We start from the raw sequence: 6,713 nt of genomic DNA, 5'->3' as shown, positions 1-6,713 counted from the left end.
CATATTTGTAATCCCCTAACTCTTGGCCTGTGTAGTCTGAACTCTATAGTGACAGCCATGTAATGACCACCGGGATCAATTACAAGCAAGTTGCCTTGGAATTATAGTGCAACTATAATTTTCATTTTTCACACTGATGTAAGGAAACAGTAACATATGCTGTGCAAGAAAACCATTTAATGCTTGTTGAAAAATAATTTCTATTTGGTTTTGTAACATATTTCTTGAAATATCTATTTCTGATAGTTTGTAGTTTGACTAAAGCACACAGGCAGTTTTAAATGCTTGTGATTGGGGTTATCTATATTGTTAAATTTTAAGGGGCGCCTGGATGGCCCAGTCGGTTAAGTGTCCGACTCGGTTTTGGCTTAGGTCATGATCTCACAGTTTGTGAGTTTGAGCCCCACATTGGGCTCTGTGCTGATGGTGCAGAGCCTGCTTGGGATTCTCTCTCTCTCCCTCTCTCTGCCCCTCCCCCACTTGCTCTGTCTCTTTCACAAAAATAAACTTAAAAAATTTTTTTAAAAATCCACTTAATGAGACTATCCAAGAATAGTTAGCATGTGAAAAGAAAATTATAGGTCAGTTAACATGATTGTGTTCCTTGCGATTGCTGCCATAGTGCTGTCTCTCTAAACTTTTGCACAGAGAAGACATTTTCCATCAGCTGTGTATTTTCTGACAATACACGGGAGAATGCTCACAGAATAGAAGCATTTAGAAAGCAACATTTAGGAGATTTAACAGCCTTCAGGCAAAATCTCCACAGTAAATTCTTTATCAGTGTCCCTGAAAAGAGCTTTGTAAGAAAAAAAAAAAATTTCGCAATTCATTGTGGGTTTTTTTTTTTTTTTTTCTATTAGTTGGGTTTTCCTGTGACTCATACAATTGGCATGATTTCTTTGGAGAGATCACAGTGCTGGGTGTGTAAATATCATTCGGTGGCCAATGAAGAGATTGGTTAGGAAAAATGTTAATGGATCTATGCTCAACTTTGCTTCTCCTGACCCTTATAATCCCCCATTGTGACAGAGGTTGCTAATTGTGCCCCCATATGTGTTTTCCTCTTCTCACATAGTCAGAACTCCTAATTTCCCGTTGGACACATGGCTGCCTGGAATAGATACTATGTCTCCAAGCTTCTCCTAGGCTGCCCTGTCCATCTTGTAGACAGATGTGAATGGAAGAGGTTCATACCACTTCCATCGCGTGCCATTTAAGAAGGGAGCATGCCTCCCCTCTCCCCTTCCTTCTTCAGGTAGGCCGACTGTAGAGACAATAGCTAGAACTTAAGCAGACCTCACGGAACAGGATGGGACCTGAGGGATTGTGGTAGTTATCTATTGCTGCATAATAAATTACCCCACGATTTAGCAGCTTAAAACCACAAACGCGATCTTGCAGTTTTTGCGGCATGTTAGCTGGCTTCTCCCAAAGTGCGGAAGCCAAGAGAGAGCCAGGAGGAAGCTGCAATATCTCTTGTGACGTAGTTTTGTACGTGTCACGTCAGCATTTCCACCATACTCTATTCGTTGTTAAGCAGCCCGCTACAACTAGTCCACATGCAAGAAGCGTGGACCAGATGCCACTTTTTTTTTTTAAATTGTTTTAAATGTTTACGCTTTGAGAGAGAGAGAGAGACAGAGACAGAGTATGAGTGGGGAAGGGGCAGAAAGAGAGAGAGGGAGACACAGAATCTGAAGCAGGCTCCAGGCTCTGAGCTGTCAGCACAGAGCCTGACGCGGGGCTAGAACTCATGAACCTAGATGCCACTTCTTGAAGGTATGAGCGCCCTGGTAGATAAAATTGTTGCCCCTGCCCATCCCCCTCTCCCAAAGGCACCCATGTTCTAATCCCCAGAACCAGCGGATATGTTACCTGGCATGGAATGAAGAATTTTGCTGATGTAATTAAGGGCAGAAACAGGGAAATTTCATGGATTATGTGGATAGCCTTAATACAATCATAAGGGGGTCAGAGTGAGAATAGGAAATGTAATGATGGAAACAGGTCAGTGTGAGGTTGCCACGAGTCAAGGGATGCAGAAGCCTCTAGAAGCGGGAAAAGGGAAGGAGTAGATTTTCCTTTAGAGCCTCCAGAAATGCAGCCTTTGTAAGGCCAATTTTGGACTTCTGACCTCCAGAAATGTAATACATTGTTGTTGAAGTTTGTGGTAAGTTGTTACAGTAACAAGAAACTAATACACCAAAGAACTTGTGGACATAGTTCAAAACTGCCACAGTCCACCCTCTGGTCACTCCTTATTCCTAGTTCCCTCACTTGCAACAAGTGCTCCCCCTTCCCAAGGACCCCGGGTCTTATCTCATTATAGCATTCACTCAAAGTCCAGAGTCTTGTCCTCTAAATAGGTCCTGGGGCAGAGGAGTCTTCTTGGATATAGTTCCTTACATTTGGCTACTTGAGTATAGTGCCTCTTAATCTGAAGTCCTGTGAACTAAAGGAAAAAGCTATAATGCTCTCTTCCTGCAACAACCAATTAAAATGGCAGGACAGATAGGGTAACTGTTATAGACATTCCAGTTTCAAGGGGCAGAAAACAGGTTTGCAGAAGCCCCCAGTCCATAGCAGTTCTGAAAGTCACTTGGGTATAGGCTGGCAGTTCCATATGAAAGGCCTGGGAATAATTCTCCATGGATTTTCATTCTATCTTCTAGGCTTTTGGTTTTACCCTTTAAGCCATCTTTATTCCATTAAAGGTAGCATATATTTACATGGAAATAGTTTTCTCAGCCTGCTTCCTGCTTATAGAGCTTGAGGGTCCAAAGACCTCTTTCCTTTTCATGCTCTGACTCCTTCAGCCCAAGCTGGCAGTGTTTCTGACAATTACAATACTCTTTTAAAAAAATTATGAATCTCCTGCAAATCTTAATTGGGTTTCAGTCCCATAAAATAAAAGCCCTACCCATAAATATCTTTGAGCTAAATCTTTTGCTACCTCGGGCTTCTGCAGAAGGACAAAAGCCTTAAGCTTCTTAGAAGCCATATTATTTGAATGAGAGGATCCAAGAAGCATAACCTTAAAATCTTTTGAGAGTCTTTTGCCTGTGATATCTCCCTTAAGCCACCACTGGAAAAAATGCCACCGGAGCAGTAAAATAGAAGACTGTGTCCTTGCAACTATGGTTAGCAATATTCACCCTTGAGTGACCATCTCTGAACCTCTTGAATGTGAGAAATAAAATTCTATCTTGCTTAGGCCACTGTTATTTAGGGATTTTCTGTTAGGTGAAAGAATCTAATCCTAACTACTATACTCTTGGTGCTATTTGGTGAGCGTCTCTGAAACTGACTAATACAGTAACTAACTCATCAATAGACTCAGTACTAACAAACTACAAGTGCTCAAGATTGTGAAGCGTCCACAATCTGGTGATCAGACAGACTGAAACCATTATAATCCTTACACGTTAGAAGTTGATGTCTTATGAATAGATGGAAAATGGGCTCAGCTCATTAATAGAGGTGGACTGTAAACAGTGTGTGTGGGTAGGTGGGGAAGTAGGGAATGGAGGGTGGGGTGTTTACAAAAATAAAAGACATGGTCTCAGCACTCATTACTTACAGACTGTTTAGGGAGATAAAACACATACATGTTAAAATACTAAAGAATACTAAAAATACTAAAGAATACTAAAGAATGCCTACACAACAGGATTTGAGATATAAATGGGCACAAGTATCTCTGAAGTAATTAAATGTTTTAACATTTTTTGAGCACTGCATAAACATTTTTGAATTATCACAATTCTGAACGAATGAGAAAACTGAGGCTTAGAGAGCTTAGTTTGCCCCACTGCATACAGTAAATAATTAGGATAATTGACTCAATAATTGAATTTGCATAGATCCAGCTCTAAAGCCCACGCTGCTCACCACAATGTTAACAACGGAGAGCTCAGGTTGGCTCAATCAATGTGAATTTTACCTTTTTGAAAATTTACCTTTACACCTCAAATCATGAGCTTTAGAGGGAACATATTTGCAAAACGCTCTCCGCTTGACAGAACATTACGACTCTAGTGTAGCAAAAACCTTAAAAATGATTAATTTCACTGTCTTGGATTCGTACAACGTTTTAGCGACATAATATTTGGGGCAAGCCGTGAAAAATCGCTTTGTTGTCTTTTACCAGTAACATTTCATCTGCAGCACGCACACACACAAGAAATTGATCTTCGAAGAAACACAAAGCATCTCTTCCCAAAGAGAGCGTTAGTCCTCTGAAGGGCAGCCTGGAACAGATTTCAGCAAAGTGTCGGGACAAAGAGCTCTGCGCTGTTGTCCGGTACGGAGCGGTAGAAACCAAGAAGGATGGAATGTTTTCGAAGGCAGGGCGGGAAGTATTCAAAGGATGGATACAGGATAATCCTGAAAAGATGTCAGACTGGGGCGGGACACTGCACCAGGGAACGAAGACAGCTGCAGGAAGGGTAGGGAGTGCGGGATGGACGGCGAAATCCAGGTGCCGGGAGGACAGCGCGCGGGGAGGAGCTCGCGTCTGGGCCGCCGAGCGGGGCCGGGTGAGGTCACAGGCCCTTGTGAGGTGGGGTGGAGCCGCGGGGCCGCAGCGCCGTCCAGTCGGCGCGGAGGCGGCGGCGAGCTCAGCCGCTCCCGGCTGCCCCGGAGCCCCTGCGCGGTGGCGGAGGCGGTGGCGGTGGCCGTGCCCTGGGTCCCGCGCTCTTCCAGCGCGGGCCTCTCAGTGGGCGGAGCGTCGGCCTCGGTCAGGTGACCTGGGGGCGGGGCTTCGTCGCGTGGGAGCCCGGGAAGGCGGCGCAGCGAGAGCGCCGGGCCACGCGGGGGGGCTGAGCGGCCTGCAGCTAGGACCTTCGGATCCCGTTGGGCTAGGGCCTCGGCCCGTGAGGCGGGAGGACGGGGACACCCTTGGGAGCCCGAGGGGGTTCACGGTGGGACACCCCCCCCCCCCCCCGGGGGGACACAGGTGGAGAGGCAAGACTTGCCGAGGAGCGTGCCACCCGGTGCGAGGGACAAAGTAGAACAATTACGGAGATGGACGAAGGTTCCAGAAGGGGCAGCGATGTGACTGGGCGGGCCGGGCACTAAAGGGGCAGACGCGGCTGGATCCCGTGGTGCCTCGGAAATGGTGGTGGTTCTAGAAGGGTGGAGGTCATGGTGGCTGGGACGCTTCCCTGCTTCTTGAGCAAACCCTCAGACCTCTAGTAGAGCACTTGTTTTCATCTGGTGAGTGGTTTAACGTGTTCACAGGTCTACTCACTTTCTTCGCCAGAAGGCTAAACGAGCAGGGCCTGTTGGAATGTTCCACAGCACAGGTTCTTCCATGAAGTGGAAGTTCAGTCAGTATTGTTAAAGGTGGTAGTTGGGGGTGGTGCCGGTCATGTGTGAACGTTAAGGGCAACAGGTGCGGTGAAGAGGTGTCTGCAGTTGCTGTTAATGGACGTTTGCGGTCATCGCTGCAAGGGAAGTGAGGGAGGAAGTGAGGGGCGGTTTGGAAGGGAACCCAAATGGAAAGAGTAGAAAGTACTTTGCAGAAGTGGTGGGTGATGGGAGGGAAGCAGATGTGGAGGTGGTGGTAACTCAGCAAGTGAGAAAGTGCAGTTGTGAAAGCGCAGTGCAAACATCAGAGCGCTAAAAACAAAATAAAGTTAGATTCTCCATATTTCTGCCTAGCTGTGCCTCTGGGTTTACTAAGCAGCAGTGTAAATTTAGTGAAAGTATCCCTGGATTTGGGAGTCAGGGACCTGAATTTTGCTACTATTTTGTGTACGTTGTGTGAGCAAATCACAATCTTTCTGTGTATCAGCTTCCTTATATATAACTAAGGTATTGGACCAGAAAGATTTCTTTTTTTTTAAATGTTTATTTTTGAGAGAGAGAGTACAAGTGCGGCAGGGGCAGAGAGAGAGGAAGACACAGAATCTGCAGCAGCCCCCAGACTCTGAATTGTCAGCACAGAGCCCGATGTGGGGCTCGAAACCCCCCGCCCCGTAAGATCATGAGCTGAGCTGAAGTCAGAAGCTTAACCCACTGAGCCACTCAGGCACCCCTGACCAGAAAGATTTCTGAAATCATCCTAGCTCTGTTGTGGATTCTATGATTTCATGTAACAATAAGCACTCCTCCCCGACTTCATTTACGGCTTTTAAAGTTTGTTTATTTAAATTTCAATATAGTTAACATAAAGTGTTAGTTTTAGGTGTACAATATTCAGCAATTGTATACATTACTTAGTGCTCATCATAAGTGTACTCTTAATCCCTTCAGCTATTTGACCCATTCTCCACCCACCTCCCCTCTTGTAACCATTAGTTTATTTTCTATAGTTAAGAGTGTTTCTTGGTTTGTCCCTTTTTTTCCCTTTGTTTCATAACATATGAGTGAAATCTTGTGGTATTTGTCTTTTCTGACACATTTCACTTAGCATTATACTGTCTAGCTCCATCCGTGCTGTTGCAAATGGCAAGATTATTCATTCTTTTTTATGGCTGAGTAATATTCCAGTGTGTGTGCTTGTGTGTGTGTGTATATGTATACCACCTCTTTATCCATTCATCTATCAATGGATAGATGGGCTGCTAACACTTGAGCTGCTTCCAAAATTCGGCTATTGTAGATAATGCTGCAGTAAACATAGGGGTGCATATAGTTTTTTTGTTTTTTTTTTTGTTTTTTTTTTTTTTTAATATATGAAATTTACTGTTAAATTGGTTTCCATA

This window comes from Panthera onca, assembly GCF_046562875.1.
Source record: "Panthera onca isolate mPanOnc1 chromosome E1 unlocalized genomic scaffold, mPanOnc1 haplotype 2 h2.Chr16_ul_1, whole genome shotgun sequence".
Taxonomy (NCBI): Eukaryota; Metazoa; Chordata; class Mammalia; order Carnivora; family Felidae; genus Panthera; species Panthera onca.
This window is presented reverse-complemented; position numbering follows the sequence as displayed.